We start from the raw sequence: 19,716 nt of genomic DNA, 5'->3' as shown, positions 1-19,716 counted from the left end.
AGTTAATGTGATGTGAACACTTCAGTCATTCTCAGTGATGTACACTGTGCACAAGAATGCTTCTACTAAATTTGTTACTAGGAGCCTGTGAGGAAAATGCCCTGGAGGAAGTGGACCTGGTGAATCAACACATAGCTTATCATTTATACCCAGATGCAATTCTGCTGCTGCCCTGGCTGCAGGCGATCTAAACTCATGGGACACCTGCAGAGGTTAATTAGTTTGAAGTTTGCCATAATTAGATGTAAAAATTCAAAAGAAAAACTCAACAGTTTTGTCAGAAATATATATGCAGAAGTTAATCTGTAGGCTTGAGAGAATGCGGGTTTAACTCAAAGGGAATTAAGAACTTTACAAAGTGTTAGATGGTGTCTCAGCTGAAGACAGTATTGCAGAGAATGAGAGCCACCCAGGAACACTTTTTGCAATAATCTGTGGCAATGCAGGCTTTAATTCATGGAGACCATTTCATTCAAAAGTAAACGGCTATGCCGGACAGGTTTTCCAACTTGGCTTTGGTATAAAATGCTTTTAGAGGAAGAAGAAAAATAGATAAGATTATTCTTAGCCATTTCTTAATCACTCATTTTTGTTCTTTTTAATTAATTCTGGGGCCATTGTCCATGAAAAGTGCTCCCTGCCTTTTCCTGTTTACATAAATCTTTCTGGGAGAATGATCGTAAATATACCTAAAAGAAAGATTCCACAGTGATTCTAAAAGACATTAAGTTAACTATCAAGATGAACAGTGCGGGGTTGTTAAAGGCAGCCTGGTTTCTGGTTTCGCGACCCAGCGAGTTATCCTTCAAGAAACAGTAAGTGTTCACCATGCTCTTAGACACGAGGAAGCTCTCCATAATTCTGTGGCTATCAGTCACATAAGGGCAATGCCCCAAGCCCCTCCACATGTAGAGGACATGACCATAGATCACTTAGCCTCAAGGCCAAACTCAATTTTCATGAGGTACCTAAAGACCTGAAGGGCTTAGCCAATTAAAATCCCCTTCACAGACACTCCCTGCAAAAAGTATTTAACCTCAGACCTGCCCTAAGAAAGGGGGGCAGGGGTTATGGTTTCACTCATCACAAATCTCCACCACGACAATAAATGCTTTAAAACCATGGACTGCCTCTTCTCATCGCGATCTGCAGTGGGGAAAAATGGAGCAGGTCTTCTTCTAAAGAGCTGCATTTAAACTCCCATAGGAGGCCTCTCTGAACTCGGGCTCCACCAAGTCAAGCTGCCCGCTCAACAAGCCAAGGACTCTCTGACACTGTGGGAACCAACTGGAGCTTTTCTCCTCCTGCCCTTTTCCCTTCGACCTTGGGCTAGAGGCAGCCCACAGGCCCCCATTCCATTCTTAGCTCTCTTCCACTGCATCCAGCAGCATCTGTGGTGTCCAAGAGTCTGAGAACCAGACATCCTCAGCCTCCATATAGGTCCGGTCCCGAGCCTTACTCTCTAGCAGTCTTCAAGGACCTCAGATTGCAATTCCCCACCCACTGAGTGAGTTCCCATGGCTTCTCACAGCCTAATGCCTGAGGGGACAGTGCAGTCAAAACTACTGTTGTCTTGAAAAAAACAAACAAACAAACAAAAACAAAACAAAACAAAAACCAAAAAAAGAACCCCCCCCCCCAACAAAACAAAACAAAACAAACAAAAAACCAAAAAATCCTGTGTCCTGCCTCACCTAGCAGCCCAAGCCCGATTTAACTCACATCACAGGACTCACCCTTATATGCATCAGTGGATAAAACTAAACTCGGACTAATGACAGACTTCTGTACCCTCTTCTTGCTGGCGAGATACTAGTATCTAAAGGTCCCTGGTTCATTCCCAGGTTTCGGCATCATTTGTCGAGTCCTACTCGACCAGCAAGAAAGAAGCAACCACCAAGCAGTTTACTCAGGCAGCTACTTTCTTCAAATCCCCCAGCCTCTCTAGTTACAAGTGTTTTTCTCCACTCCAGCCATAACCACGCCCCCACCAATCACCACAGGTCACATCACCTCACCAGGCATGCTTGCTCAGCCAATCAGGGATAAAGGGCGGGCCATCCACCAAACATGGGCTTGTTTACTACCTGGAGCAGACTTCTGTCAGGCTGGCCTGTTTACAGCCTGAAAAGGCTTCCTACACCCTCTCTGATTAATGTAATGCTGTTCTCTACTACATTTTCCAAAGGAGTAGATAGGTTTGTTGAAGGCTGTCTCTGTTTAACTCAGATTTCTTTTCGAAAAATGTAGCATATAGGCAAAGAAACAAAACCTATTGACTATAGAGAAGATAAAAGAAGTTCCCGACTCTCGTAAAGGTGAATAATATGGATGAATCTCATATTATAGAGAGTGGTTCTAAACAAGAGCACAGTACACATATGTAGAAGTGACCTCATCCTCATATCCTTCAGGGTATATATTCACCTTTTCAATCTCTTCTCCTGACACCACTCTGCTTTTCTGCTTTTTGTTTACAATGTTTGTACTGCTGTCTCTTCCAGTCACGTTCAGCTCGCCCAGGTCAAGGTTTTTTAAATATTTTATTTCTACTTCATCCCAAGCTCTGACAGTACTTGCAAGACAAAACAACTCCATTCATATTTGTGATACATAATTGAGGAATGCTTAATATTAAATTAATTTATTTATGTAATCAGACACATAGTTTTATATGTATATACACATGCCCTAATGACCAATATCTGGAGATCAGAGCACAACTTACTAGAGTTATTTTCTTCCTTACACTGTATGGGCATTGGGGATTGAGTTTAGCCTGTCAAAGTTGGTGGCAATCTCCTTTACCTGCTGAGTTTTCTCAGTGACTAAACATATACTTTATAAATAGAGACTCTGAATTTCTCAGAAGTTAAAAATTTTGGATGTTACATCACTTATAAACAAAAAAAAATTAATCACAAAAATAAAGATCCACATGCCTTTTATTTTGATTCTCTCAATACATGCATTCTTTCTAAGCAGTAGGCATGGTTCAGGAAAATCTCCTTAAAAACTACAGAAATTGTCACCCCTTATCTGAGTTTCGCCAAACTGATTGTAATCAATAAAGTAAAAAACTTTTTTTGATGAGCTTCTATTTAAATATCCTGCTACATATAATTAACAAGTAATAAAAAGGAGGTGCACTAACTTACATCGATGCAGTCTACCCTATGCATCCTATTTTAGCTCTTTTTAGATTACTTTATGTATATGAGTGCTTTTCTGTTATGTATGCCTCTCTTATAACTGTGAAGATCATAAAAGGACATTTAATCCCCTCAAACTGGCATTATGAATGTTTATGACCCACCATGTGGGTACTGAAAGATAAATTTTGGTCTTCCATAAAAGCAGCAAGTACTCTAATTTGCTGAACTATCTCTCGGGACTTATTAGTTTTTAAACCCATTTGTTAAGATTCTTACTATGTCTTTAATATGATCAAAATCTATGGAACACTAATTCCATATCTGGGGATATTTTCAAAATATTATATGTAAGAACTACATATGTGATTATTTATATCCACGTATCTTTCCGAAAGAATCCTTCGAGAAACAAAATGACCTCTCTGGAATAGTCTGAAGACCATGGAAACTCTAGTGAAATTAAACTAATCAAATAAAGGACACCTGTATATATATATATATATATATATATATATATATATATATATATATGTATATATATATATATTTGTATGTGTGTATGTATACACCATGTATATATTCATCTGTGTATATGTGTGTAAGTATATCTGTATAGCTGTATTTAATATGTACTTGCACACAAAGTCGTTTACAATACAATTTTGAGAGCGATTGGGAGTGAGGCAAAGCAGTAGGAGTTTGAGGTAGCTTGTTACATTTTATCTCAATTCATACAGCAAATAAATGAATGTTGATGTTGGTCCTCTTTATTTTCCTTATGCTGCTGTACACCACAGCACTTTGACTGCTACCAACCACATATAAGGAGGGTCTTTCCACTTCAACACATTCAGCCCAGAGTCTCCCTCTCAGACATGCTCAGAAGTGTGTGTATGTGTCCTGTGTGATTGTGGAATCTTGTCAATTTGGATACATTCTTTTGTGTAAAATTATGAAAATATATTTGTTATTAAATAAGAATAATTTCAAAGTTAAAACAAAGCTTGAACTATCTTCCTACTTAATATATTCTTGGATATTGTCAGTATCAACTTATACACTTGGTAATGAAAACAAATTAAGTACCACCGTGCAGTAAGTTAACTGCTTTTTGTGTGTTTTGGGAGTTGTGTGTTGTAGGAGGGTTGGTGGATGTGAGTTTGTGGTGTGTGCATGTGACTGTGTGGCTATTCCCATCTGTGCATGTGTTTGTGGAGTCCTGAGGATTTGAAGGATCTTCAGTACTGTGTTTGCTTCTTTGATGTAAAGAAAGTCTCTTGTTGAACTAAAAACTCACAGTTTGGACTAGAAGAACTGGCAAGTGAGCTCCTAGGAATCACAGGCTCCAGTCATGTGTAGGCATGCCCTATGACTGTCATTATATGCACATGCTAGAGGTTCATATCCAGGTCCTCATGCATTTACATACTAAGCCATCTCTCAGGTCTTTAGTGGTCAGTGTTTACACTGGGTTTAATACCAGACCATAGTTTTCTTTCTTTGTTCACACTCACTTCTAATCTCCACTTAATTATATTTTTAAAAAACTTTCAACAGTTATCTCTGCATGTTGGTCTTGTAAGTTATATTTGAATAAACAAGAGAAGAAAATGGGAGTAGATGTATCATCACCAATTCTATGACACCTATATCTTCCATCCTTATCTTGGAAGCACAGTTGATATTTCTGGGTTTGTCAGTTATATAGAAAACTTAGCCTTTGATATAAGGCCAGTTTTGACAGTAAAACTAAATAGATAAAGAGCAAGAGGCATAGACCTATTGAAATAGTATGGAGAAACTGATACGTTATTGCATGAGAATAAAAACTGTTCTTAATAGATTTCAACAAAAGGAAGGAAAAACGTGTATGCACATTTTGGCAGCACTGTCTGTAATATAACAAACAGGAACATTTAAATAAATATACTGTAGCATTTAAGTCTTCATTTCTTTTTCAATATTTGAAATTACATAGTCGAACAATGTAACTTGTAGTCATAGATCACTTAGCAAAACAACTGGTAGGAAAAGAAATTCATTCACCCTTTTAGCATTCATATGAATTGTGTTTCCTTTCTACTGTGTTCAGAACAGCAATGAGTGAGGTTGTGAAAGAACCTCTGCAGTAAGATAGAGACTGGAGATGTTATTAATGATTTTAGTTTCTAAATACCTTTTGTGTGTGTGTAAAATTCAGGAAACTTATTTCTGTTTGTGGTCTATAACATCATTTTTTTTTCATTTAAAAAAGTAGAAACAATTTGAAAAACACAAGAAAATCAAGAAGAGGGAAGACCAACTGGTGGATACTTCATTCCTCCTTAGATTAGGGAACAACATACTCATGAAAGGAATTACAGAGACAAAGTATGGAGCTAAGACGAAAGGATGGAATATCCAGAGACTATCCCACCCGGGGATCCACCCCATAATCAGCCACCAAACCCAGACACTATTGCATATGCCAGCAAGACTTTGCTGAAGGGACCCTGATATAGCTGTCTCGTATGAAGCTATGCCAATGCCTGGCAAATACAGAAGTGGACGCTCACAGTCATCTTTAAGATTGAACACAGGGCCCACAATGGAGAAGCTAGAGAAAGCACCCAAGGAGCTGAAGGGGTCTGCAACCCTATAGGTAGAACAACAATATGAACTAACCAGTAACCCCCAGAGCTCGTGTCTCTAGCTGCATATGTAACAGAAGATGGCCTAGTCAGCTATCATTGGGAAGACAGGCCCCTTGGTATTGCAAACTTTATATGCCCCAGTACAGGGGAACACCAGGGCCAAGAAGTAGGAGTGGGTAGTTAGGGGAGCTGGGCGGAGGGACGGTATTGGGAATTTTTGGGATAGCATTTGAAATGTAAATGAAGAAAATAATTTAAAAAGAATCAAAAAAGAAACAAAGATGATCATTTTAATTTTTGAAATGATATTATGACATAATGTGATTGTATCAAATTTTTCTATATGGGTCCCTGTATCATATTTTATGTGTACCAAATTTCTCTGATTATTTTCTAGTGGTTATAAGATGATCATAAGGTTTTAAGTAAAATAAGTTATTTATTAGTTCACAAATATCATTCATTTGATATCTCAAATAATAGTTTTTACATAGATGAATTTTAATTACTAAAATTTTGTTCATAAATTATTTCATTGTATATTATAACTTTAAGTTCATAATTTTTTGTTGAAATTGTAACTTCCATAAAGTTTAATTATATAATTTTCATATTTATTCAGTTGTTATCACATTATGGGTATCACTGCACATGATAAGAAATGTTACAAAATCTTCTTGGATGATTAATGTCATTTAATTTATACTTTATTAAAATATTACACATTTTGATATATGAACATGAGAATCATTTTACTTCATTTAGACATTCTTTAGTTTTATTTAATAATAATATTATATTTTCTGTATAAGACCTGAGCTTCTGCTATTTTCTTTAATAGCAATTATACTATTGCTTTTGTGCTTTTCTCAGTTTAATTTCTATTTCACTCCTTGTTGATATACATATATATATACATATATCATATCTTGTTTCATATATGTATATATATATATAATCACATATATATAACAGAATATGATGTATATCTTATGTTTCAGAATCATACAAAAAATTTAAAATACTACAAATTTTTAAAAGTGGTGTCATATATTTAATTACTAATGTAATGTTTTATGTGTGTCTCTGTATGTCACAGTGCACTTGCGAGAATCAGGACAGTTTGCAGTAACTGCTTCTCTTTTTCTTCTGTCTAGGGCCTGTGAATTGATCTTAGGTTTCAGACTTGATGGCAGGCATCTTTAACTGGGTAAGCCATCTTACTGGCCGTAATGCTAATAATTTGTGAAATATATTTTTAAATTTCTCCTCATGGCAATTATTACATTTATGGATAGAAAGATATTCATTTATCCCCAGACAATAGTTGCTTGTTTGTTTGTTTGTTTGTTTGTTTGTTTAATGATTTCTCTGGCTAGATGTTCTAGTATAATACTGAGCTTCTATAGAGAGAATGGCAAACTTGCTTTTGATCTGCGAATGATGTCTTTTTTCTCAAGAAATGTTAGCCGCACTAGCACCTTAACATATTTTTTTAAAAATAAATACTTATATAAAATAAATACACATTTATGTAATTTCATTATAATATGTACATATGCATATACCGATACACATACATACACACACACACACACATACACATATACACACACACAAACATACACATACATGTACGGTCCAAAGTAAATGAAATAATGTTAATTTGAAATTAATCATCATAATACCTGTTTTTGCAAAGATATTCAAAGATATTCACAGTCATATCAATGAATAGTGAGTGAACTTGCCAGAGTCATGGCAATACCATCATTCCATCAGTGATATTATTATGGGTAGCAGCAGCAGCACCATCATCAGGAGTTTCATCATGAACAGTTACAAAACTATCTCTGGAAATCTCAGTATGTGTGGACCAAGGCAGAATTCCTTGACTTCATAGAGTAATCATTGTTCTCTTTGGTCAATAAGTACATTTTATTTCACTACCACATCTAATTCTGGTGTGATTGCTTGTGGAAGTAAAGCTTAAATTACTGAACTTTTCATCATCATGAAAAAGCAGTGTGCAAAGCTGATCATGTCTGTGACCATCAGTGAGGAGGACAGAATATTTCAATGTATCAGATTCGCAAACACAGTCAAGTTGTGGAGATATCACCCACCATGGATATGATGTCGATGGGTCATAGAGTATCTGTCTGTTCAGTAATACCTCTTCTATTGTGGCCACATGCAAAACAGCAGTATACATTTATTCTTTATATTTTAGGCCATATTTTCATGAAGAAGCATTTGACTTTAGACATATGAAGCCTCATTAACACCATGTGTTATAAGGGTGGCAAGTAGCTCTGTTTCAGAATTCCAGAAATAAGTCTGAGATTGGTGGCATCTTTGGCAGCTTCATAAAATTCTCCCTCTTACAATAATCACAACATAAATTTTGATTATTTTAATAAATGAAGGACTATTCAATGCTAGTGTACAGATTATTGACTTCTGCAACTGAATAGTAAGAGTATGTGTTTGCATTTTAAATGTGTGAATTATATTGATTCAAGCTCACAGTACATGACTATCTGTGGATATGCAAAACATCCACATTATCATGACTTAAATGCAAATCATTGTCCTTTATCCCCTTTCTTCTTTTTTTACTTGGACTTTTTCTGTCTTTTCATTTTTATTAGATATTTTCTTCAATTACATTTCAAATGGTATCCTGAAAGTCCCCTATACCCTCCCCCCACCATGCTCTCCAACCCACCCACTCCCACTTTTGCACCTGGCATTGCCATGTACAGGGGCATATAATCTTTGCAAGACCAAGGGCCTCTCAACCCAGTGATGTCCAACTAGGCCACCCATGCTACATATGCAACTAGAGACACAAGCTCTGGGGGAAGGGGGGGGGGACTGGTTAGGACATATTGTTGTTCCTCCTATAGGGTTGCAGACCTCTTTAGCTCCTTGGGCACTTTCTCTAGCGCCTTCATTGGGGACCCTGTGTTCCATCCAATAGATGACTGTGAGCATCCACTTCTGTATTTGTCAGGAAATGGCATAACCTCATAAGGGATGGCTATATCAGTGTCCTGTCAGCAAAATCTTGCAAGCATATGCAAAATGTCTGGGTTTGGTGGTTGTTTATGGGATGGACTCCCAGGTGGACCAGTCTCTGAATGGTCCTTCCTTCCATCTCAGCTCTGAACTTTCTCTCTGTAACACCTTTCATGGTTATTTTCTTCCCCATTTTAAGAAGGAACTAAGTATCCACATTGTAGTCTTCCTGATTTTTGAGTTTCATGTGTTTTGCAAATTGTATATTGGTTATTCTAACTTTCTGTACTAATATCCACTTATCAGTGAGGACATATTATCTGTGTTCTTTTCTGATTGGGTTACCTCCCTGAGGATATTTTCTAGTTCTGTCCATTTGCCTAAAATTTCATGAATTCATTGTTTTTAATAGCTAAGTAGAACTCGATTCTCTAAATATACCACAATTTCTGTATCCATTCTTCTGTTGAGGGACATCTGGGTTCTTTCCAGCCTAAAGCTATTATAAATAAGGCTGCTATGAACATAGTGGTGCATGTGCCTTATTACAAGTTGGAACATCTTCTGGGTATATGTCCAGGATAGGTATTGCGTGATCCTCTGGTAGTATTATGTCCAATTTTCTGAGGAACCGCCAGACTGATTTCCAGAGTGGTTGTACAAGCTTGCAATCCCACCAGCAATGGAGGAGTGTTCTTCTTTCTCCACATCCTCACCAGCCCCTTCTGTCACCTGAATTTTTGATCTTAGCCATTCTGACTGGTGTGAGGTGGAATCTCAGGGTTGTTTTGATTTGCATTTCCCTGATGATTAAGGATGCTGAACATTTTTTTCAGGTGCTTCTCCGCCATTTGGCATTCCTCAGTTGAGAATTCTTTGTTTAGCTCTGTACCCCATTTTTAATGGGGTTATTTGAATTTCTGTAGTCCAGCTTCTTGAGTTCTTTGTATATATTGGATATTATTCCCCTATCAGATTTAGGATTGGTAAAGTTCTTTTCCCAATCTGTTGGTGGCCTTTTTCCCTTATTGACAGTATCTTTTGCCTTACAGAAGCTTTGCAATTTTATGAGGTCCCATTTGTCAATTCTTTTTTTTTTCTTTTTTAATTAGATGTTTTCGTCACTACATTTCAAATGTTATCCTCTTTCCTAGTTTCCCCTCCGAAAATCCTCTATACCCTCCCCTTTCCCCCTGCTCTGCAACCCACCCACTCCCACTTCCTCCCACTGTTGGCTGACTACACCATTTGTCAATTCTTGATCTTAGAGTATAAGCTATTGGTGTTCTGTTCAGGAAAATTTCCCCTGTGCCCATGTGCTCAAGGCTCTTCCCCACTTTCTTTACTATTAGTTTCTGTGTATCTGGTTTTATGTTGAGGTCTTCGATCCATTTGGACTTGAGCTTTGTACAAGGAGATAAGAATGGATATATTTGCATTGTTCTACATGCTAACTGCCAGTTGAACCAGCAGCATTTGTTGAAAATACTGTCTTTTCTCCACTAGATGGTTTTAGCTTCTTTGTTAAAGATCAAGTGACCATAGTTGTGTAGGTTCGTTTCTGGATCTTCAATTCTATTCCATTGATCTACCTGCCTGTCACTGTACCAGTACCATGCAGACTTATTTATAATAGCCAGAAGTTAGAAAGAACTCTGATGTCCTTCAACAGAGGCACAGATACAGATAATGTGGTACATTTACACAATGGAGTACTACTCAGCTATTAAAAACATTGAATTCATGGAATTCTTTTTTTTTTAATTAGGTATTTTCCTCATTTACATTTTCAATGCTATCCCAAAGGTCCCCCATACCCACCCCCCAATCCCCTACCCACCCACTCCCCCTTTTTGGCCCTGGCATTCCCCTGTACTGGGGCATATAAAGTTTGCAAGTCCAATGGGCCTCTCTTTGCAGTGATGGCCGACTAGGCCATCTTTTGATACATATGCAGCTAAAGACAAGAGCTCCCGGGTACTGGTTAGTTCATATTGTTGTTCCACCTATAGGGTTGCAGTTCCCTTTAGCTCCTTGGGTAATTTCTCTAGCTCCTCCATTAGGGCCGTGTGACCCATCCAATAACTGACTGTGATCATCCACTTCTGTGTTTGCTAGGCCCCGGCATAGTCTCACAAGAGATAGCTATATCTGGGTCCTTTCAGCGAAATCTTGCTAGTGTATGCAATGGTGTCAGCATTTGGAAGCTGATTATGGGATGGATCCCTGCATATGGCAATCACTAGATGGTCCATCCTTTCGTCACAGCTCCAAATTTTGTCTCTGTAACTCCTTCTATGGTTGTTTTGTTCCCATTTCTAAGAAAGGGTAAAGTGTTCACACTTTGGTCTTCGTTCTTCTTGAATTTCATGCATTTGGCAAGTTGTATCTTATATCTTGGGTATCCTAAGTTTCTGGGCTATTATCCACTTATCAGTGAGTACATATTGTGCGAGTTCCTTTGTGATTGGGTTACTTCACTCAGGATGATACCCTCCAGGTCCATCCATTTGCCTAGGAATTTCATAAATTCATTCTTTTTAATAGCTGAGTAGTATTCCATTGTTCTTAAGCAAATATAAAAACTAGAAAATGTCTTCCTCAGTGAGGTAACCCAATCACAAAAGAACACACATGGTATGCACTCACTGATATGTGGATATTAACCCAGAAGTTCATAATACCTAGGATACAATTGAAGACTACATGAAACTCAAGAAGAAGGAAGACTACAGCATGGGTACTTAGGACCTTCTTATAAAGGGGATCAAACTACCCATGGGAGGAAATACAAAGACAAAGTTTCTAGCAGAAACTGAAGGAATGGCCCTACACTGACTTTCCCAACTGGGGACCCATCAAATATATAGTTACCAAACCCAGACACTATTGTGGAGGCCAACAAGTGCTGGCTGACAGGAGCCTGATATAGCTGTCTCCTGAGAGGCTCTGCCAGTGCCTGACAAATACAGAAGTGGATGCTCACAGTCATCCATTGGATGGAGCACAGGGTCTCCAATGAAGAAGCTAGAGAAAGGACCTAAGGAGCTGAAGGAGTTTGCAGTCTGCCCGGCGGTGGTGGCACACGCCTTTAATCTCAGCATTCGGGATGCAGAGGCAAGCAGATTTCTGAGTTCGAGGCCAGCCTGGTCTACAGAGTTGAGTTCCAGAACAGCCAGGGCTACACAGAAAAACCTTGTCTCGAAAAACCAAAAAAAAAAAAAAAAAAGAAAAGAAAAGAAAAGAAAAGAAAAGGAGTTTGCAGTCCCATAGGAGGAAAAACAATATGAACCGACCAGTACCCCCAGAGCTCCCAGGCACTAAACCACCAACCAAAGAGCATACATGGAGGAATTTAAGGCTCCAGCTGCATATGTAGTAGAGGATAACATTGTGGGACAATGAGATGAGAGGCCCTTGTTCTTGTGAAGGCTCTATGCCCCAATGTAGGGGAATTACAGGACAAGGAAGTGGGAGTGGATGGGTTAGTGAGCAGGCAGAGAGGGGAAGGGATTTGGGAGTTTTCAGAGGGGAAATTAGGAAAGGGGATGAAACTTGAAATGTAAATAAAGAAAATTTCTAATAAAAAATAGGGGGCAGAGAAAGAGTATTTCTTGTGCTGTCCTACCTCAGAGGCTACCTGCACCAGGCAGGAAAGCAGGTTTTCCCTAGCTCAGAGACCATAAGGCACTTGGGAAGCCAAGAGCTTGGGGCTCTCTTCCTCCCAGGTGGTGAGATTCAAGGCAGCCTAGGAAACAGCACTGAGCCTGGGAGGAGTGGCAGCTATGGCAGTGGCAGCTTTGTCAGCAGTGCATAAAGGGGCCACTGCCTGCTGATGCAGTAACTGTGGCAGGCCCGAAGCTGAGAGGACCTTGGTCCTCAGTTTGTTGAATCTGTGCTCTGGAGCTCCTGTCTTCTGTCCTCTGGAGACTGTAGAATTTTTTTAAATAAATAACTGGTTTTTCAAGAATATATATTTTATAAACTTTAAAAATATGTATTGTGTTATAGTCATAAAATTACAGACCTAGTTCCCAATTTAAAAAATCTTACCATCAGCAAATTTTTCTGAGTTACCATTGCAACGCAAAGGAATCCTGACATTTGACCACAAATTGTGTGCTATGTAGTTTCACTAGCACATTTACATATAGAAGTATATATTTTTATTTTGCTAGTAAAGTTGTAAAATTCTGATTTTTTTCTAAGAAGGATGATATTGGATTGTGTTGGATTTATAAGCACAAACGTTGGGAAAGCATTGGTTTTCCTGAAACTTGGATAGATAGATATTGTCTGAAGTTGTTTACCAAATATAGAGAGGCACACTTGTGCTAGCAACTTACCTGTGAAAGCTTGCTGCTAAAGAATGCCAAGGCTTCCTCTAAAGATCCTGTCTTACATCCATGTTGTTATAGAGTTAATGGACATTATACCAGTTCCAACAACAAAACAAAATACTGAAAACTTTGAATCTTGAGAACACCTATGGGATGTCCCAAAGATAAAAATATTTATTTGCCTCTTTATTACATGGAACAATATTTTAAATGGTTTATTTTCTTTATATTTAAATGGGTTTCTGGTTGTATGTGTGTGAGTATGGGCAAATGAGAGCAGTTTCTAAAAGAGATCAAAAGTGGGCATGATGCTTAAGAGCTCTGAAGTTAGAGGCTATTGTTATTCACCTAATCTGTTAGCTTCAAACTGAACTAGGATTCTCTGGAAGACCTAAAAGTACTCTAAACCAAGTCAATTCTCCAGTTCCTATAAACTACATTTGAATCATGGCCTGGGATATTAAGCCTTTCATTGGATATAGGATATTTGTTTTTCATTTTACAAATTAGGACCAAATGTGTAAGAAACAATAGTCATCTTTCCACAGTCACAAAATAGCAGAAAAAGAAAGAACCACAAGAAAGTGGGCAAACAGACACACACATGCACAGAGACAGAGATAGAGACAGAGACAGGGACAGACAGAGAGACACACAGAAAGACACAGTGGGGATGGGGAGGAGGGAGAGAGAGATATTAGAACATAAGGCATTATCCAAAGCAAGAATTCTTAACTATTCAGACATTGCTCTATCAACAGACTTATTTTTTTAACGTATTTTTTTTTTTTGTAGCATCAAACTCAAGTTCTCATTCTTGCCTGATAAGCACTTTACCAGCTATGGCATTCCCACAGCCTTATAAACAGCTTTAACTAAGAACATAAGATAGGAAGGGAAAACAGTCTTGAAATAGTCCCCATCAGTTAGCTATTTCTTCAAAACCATTTAGATTTAAACATAATGGCGATTGGGATGCTTATACTTGTTCCTAAACATGAATTTTCTAGAGATAGTATCCATTAAAAAACATTTATACTAAAATGTTTACTAAATTTATAGCTTTTCTAAATAATTTAAAATTTTAATACAACCTATATTTATTTATTTTTATGTGTGTGGATGCACAATAATCTGTTTTTGAAGGTCAGACAACTTGTAGTAGTCAGTTCTCCTGTTCCTTCCTGTAGGTCATAGGGATCAACCATGGGATTCGTGACGTCCTGAGGCTTGACACAAAGCACGTTTATTCAGTGGGCATCATCTCTTCTGCCTTACAAATATGTTTTTTAAAAATTTGCTTTGTTCCTGTATTTTGAGCCAGTATTTAGCGTGTCGTTGTTTTTGTTGATTTCGTTATTGTGGTGGTTTTGTTTGTTTTGTTTTTATAATTTTGCAAGTACATGTGTGTGTCTGTGCCTACATAAGTTTACATGCATCACATATTTCCTGATACAAAAGGGGACAAAAGTTCCTTTGAATCTGAAACAAGCAGCCAAGTGGATGCTGGGAACAAAATCCCCATTCTCTGAAGTAGCAACAAGTGATCTTAACTGCTGAATGATCTATCAAGAACCTTATAAGTACATTTGACCATCGTACTGAAAAGGTTGTCAAATGCGTGTGTGTGTGTGTGTGTGTGTGTGTGTGTGTGTGTGTGTGTGTGTATGTGAGTAAGAGGGGGAGAGAGAGAGAGAGAGAGAGAGAGAGAGAGAGAGAGAGAGAGAGAGAGAAAGAGAGAGAGTTCTGTGTGTGAACATTTCATTGACACATTGAAATGGACAGTTTTCAGTTTTCAAGTCCTTCAGAAACTAAAAATGTTGATAAAGGAATCTTTGTGTTAAAAGACTATGAAAAGCAGCATGAGTTACTTAGCTTGGCTCTTTCAAGTATGAAATGCTTTTATTCAACTGAGCAATTCTACTCTCAATACATACTTGTTATCTCAGCTGGCTAGAATAATTCTATTACATTCATTTCTGTACATAAATCTCCTTGTTTACGTAAATTATCACCTGGCTTTTAAACTAGAAAACTGCATTTCTAAAAATAATTCTTAAAACTGAAATTCTGGATTTTGCAAAAGAAAAGTTATATAACTGGTCAAAGAGGGCTATGTTACACTTCACTATGAATGCACAGCACAGCAAGATAATAAATTCTTTCTTGTCTCAAAATTTTTTTACTTGATTTAAGTGCCACTTAGAAATTTCCACTGTGTCTCCTAACACTGATCACAGAAGAGACAGGGGTTGTCATCGAAATGGATTCTGTCTAATTATCTTAAAACGTTTGCTTATTCTTTGTCATAAATATTGGTGAGTATTTTTACCATACCTTTGATCATTTAGTTCTGAAATTGTTGAAATAAAAGCATTAATACCATTAGACCTGGGCAGATATCAATCATCTATTTATTTTGTCCATCTTCCTGTCATTAACACCGAGATATAATTGGCCATGTTCTGCCATGGTCTTTCTTACTTCAACTTTTCAGGCCTCATGGTCATGTTCTCATGATCTATCTACCCCATGGCATCGTCCTCTCTCTTTTTTCTCTCCTCTGCTCTGGAACTGAAGCTGTGAGTACCCCTGTTGTGCCCAGCTACAGACTGTAGGCATCATTACTTAAACAACAATTTTAAGTTAAGAAGCAAGGATATATATATATATATATATATCCTTGATATAAGGGTCTCTTTTCCCCCTTTTTCCCTGAGGGCAATGAGACCTTGGCATCCAGTATTTAGCATTATAGTAGACAGCAACACAAGAAAAATTGAACAATTCCTCATATGGAATTCACCAATATTACAATTTTATCATTATTCTTGCTAATTCTACATCTCTTAGTTGTGTCAACATAAGAACTCAGGGATTAAGACTGTGTCTAGTTTCTGATGAGGAAGTGGGAGATAGAAACATTCACTGAATATGACATTCAGAATAGAACATCATACCTACAAGGCATGTGCCATCAAGCATGGTAATTTTATTAATTCCAAGGTCTCACACGGTAAAAGCAAATCTTGACTGCACAAATTGTACTCTGACTTATACATGGGTGCCAAGGGTCATGTGCACACATGCACACAGGGCACACCTGCAGAGATGTACATGCACACATGGGTACACGTATGCCCATGCACACAAACAAACACATAGACACATTCACACAATAAACACTATGTCAAAAAGTAAAGCTGACATGAAATATTTTAAAAAACAAAATATGAGTCAAAAATATAAGCAAAGTGGAGATTCAGTGCCCTCTTAAAGACTTAGGAGTCTGGACTTTCCCCTCCACTTCCTTATACATATACCTATGGGTTTTTGTGTTTGTTGTTGTTGTTGTTTATTTGTTTGTTGGCTTTTTGTTGTATTTTTTTATTTTGCTTTGTCAAAATCAATTGAGCCATCTTTTTTAAGACTCAAATTCAACATGTTCACTGAAAATTTGCACTTACATATCTCTGACTTAAAAATCATATTGTTTAAAGAGATTGGCTTCAGTTTTCCAAACAAACTTAGCTTCGTACCTTAAGCAAGACCCAGTGTCTGAATCTCTTACTTGGAAAATCCATTTCTAGTCTGATATTATTTTAGAGTACTAAGCTAGAGTTGTGGCTTACTGGGAGCGTCTCCTTTTGCCTACTGTCTTGCAAATGGCATTCTCACACAAGCCTTTGATAGAAGCATCCCTGCAGAACCTGGAGGTTGTTATTTTAAAATAGCCTAAGAGCAAACAAAGACTAGTGATCTTCCTACCTCTGTCCTTCCCAGGACTAGCATTAGAGGTGCACATAACTATTGTCATAATTATTTAATTTTAAATAGGAGTTTCTATCCCATTTTTGAACTTGCAGTCCCCAAACAAAAGACATACAACTTTTATTTTAATGACAACCCTTAGTCAACACTAGATGTTTGCAGATATCTACTTTTTTATGATATTAAAATATAATTCCCATTAATAACCTGAATTACAACTTGCTATGTTACAGCACGACTACTTTTAATTCCATTTGGCTAATCTTCATGGCTATGTATTCACAACTAACCCTATGGTGGCTTCCTGCTCTTTCTGCCTTCTGCCCCCCCCCCTTCATGGTCTTCTCAGACTCCAAGCCCATAAATCAAAGAATTCCACCTATCTCTCTTCCACCCATCTCTTGGCTGTAGACATCTTTATTTACCAATCAGAGATAACTTGAAGGGCAAGGTTACATATGATTGCTTGGGTGTGTCACTTGTGTACATGAAGACTCTCTTCCCCCTGGGGACAACCAGACCTTAGAGGCCAGTATTTTGCATTGCTATTAAACTCCAATACATAGTCCCACTGAACTTCATATTTAGTTTTGTGCTCGGTTTTTTCTAGTGGATTCTTGGGTTACAAACTCAGGTCCCAGTGCTTGGACAGAAAACAGTTCTCCTGAGATAACTCCACTACCATGTACCTAGTCATTTTATTTGTATGTTTAAAATATGGATGAAATTCATTTAAAGAAAAAAGCAAACCTATGGTTTTATGTTTACTTTAACCTAGCCACTGCACATTACTAGCAAACTAACTTGCAGTAATTTATCCATACAATAAGAAAGGTTATGAAGCAGAAGATAGCAATTACTTCATCACCTTGAATATGTGGACTCCAGTAGCCAGCAGGGTCCAAAAATGAGAGCTAAATGAATGCCATGTTTCTGTTTACCAAAAGAAACTCAAACTCCTGAAGACTCCATTTATGAAGTTATTTTGGTAACCATGTGTCATAAGAACTACACTCAAATGTACTTTTGTTATTTTCTTAGTATTGCAGGTAATGTATTAATTTTTAAAATCTATCTTTATGAGAAGTATGTGTTCTTGTGTATGAATGTATATGTCTCTATGACAAGACACAGGTGTGGAAGTCAGAGGATTTCCTCAGGTGTCTCTCCTAATTTTCTTGAGGATGTCTGTCTTTGTTGTTTACTGTTGAGCTTCTGGGCTGTTTTCTGTCCTTACCTCCAAATCTACCATTGGAGAGCATAGTTAAATGTGAACATTAACTTGTAGTTTTGTTTTGTTTTGTTTTGTTTTATTTCTAAGGTCTTCATGTTTTCTTTCACCATCACAACTTTCTTGCTTGGAGTTAAATCCAGGGCCTTACAGATACTAGACAAGCACACTACTAAATGAGCCTTTCCCCAATAGTATATATCCCTATCCTCAAAGTCCTTTTCTTCATGTAAGGCAAGAGGTTCTAAGAATCAGAACTTAAGAATTTTTGTGAAACTGAGGTGTGCAGGAAGGATCTAAGACAAAACACATCACACAACATGATAAAAATGTGAGTCAAACTAGGAAAGGTATATTAAAGGATGATAGTGAAAGTACATTAAGAACTGCCAATCTACATATCTAAACAAAATAAGTGCAATATATAGCAAGCTTACAGCCACCATCAAATTAAAAAGAGACAAACTTTAGCAGTTCCACTAAAATCACAGACAATACAAGGCTGTCCATTCTCTCCATATCTGTTCAATATAGCACTTGAAATTTTTAGCTAGAGCAAAAACACAATGAAAGAAGATAAAAGGGATATAAATTGTTAAAGAAGAAGTCAAAATATTCTAATTTGCTGATGATATGATAGCATACATAGTTGACTCCCAAAATTCTATTAGTGAACTCCTGCCAATGCTAAACACCTTCAGCAAAGTGGCATGATACAAAATTGACTCCAAAAATTAGTAGCCCTACCATATATATATACACAAATGATAAAGGGGCTGAGAAAAAAAGGAGTAAAGCAATACCATTCATAATAGCTACAAATAATATAAAATGTCTTGGTGTAAAACTAACCAAGAACATGAAAGACCTGTATTATGAGAACTTCAAATTTGTGAAGAAAGAAATTGAAGAAGATATAAATAGATAGAAAGATCTCCCATGCTCATGGATCAGTAGAATTAACATATTAAAAATGGCCAGCAAAATTCTTTACAGGGCTTGAAAGAGCAATAATCAATTTCATGTGGGAAAACAAAAGACACGGGAAAGCTTAAAAATGCTGTACAATGAAAGCACTACTGAAGATATCATCATCCCTAATTTCAATATTACTACAGAGCAATAGTAATAAAAGCTATATGTTCCTGACATATACAGACTTATAGATCAATGTAATCACATTTAAGAACTAGAAGCAAATCCATACACCTATGGACATTTGATTTTGGATAAAAGAAGCCAAAGCTATACAGTGGAAAGCATCTTCAAACAATCGTGCTGGTCTAACTGGATGTCTGCATTTAGAAGAAGAAAGCCCACTAACATTTCAGAAAGCAAAGGACGTCTGAGAACAAAAAATCTCAGAATATCTGAGCTATCTGACAAAAAGCTGCAGAGTAGAAATTTATATTAGATCATCTTCAGAGGAAGCATCAGATCTTTGTTTTTTTCTGGACATTAAGAGATACTCAGGAGCCTCTGGAACCATAGGACAGTCGAGCCCAAAGCACGGAATGGCACAGGAGGCTCTGAGACAGCAAATCACATTGAGCCACCCCAAA

The sequence above is a fragment of the Mus musculus genome, chromosome 1 (genome assembly GCF_000001635.26).
Source record: "Mus musculus strain C57BL/6J chromosome 1, GRCm38.p6 C57BL/6J".
Classification (NCBI taxonomy): Eukaryota; Metazoa; Chordata; class Mammalia; order Rodentia; family Muridae; genus Mus; species Mus musculus.
This window is presented reverse-complemented; position numbering follows the sequence as displayed.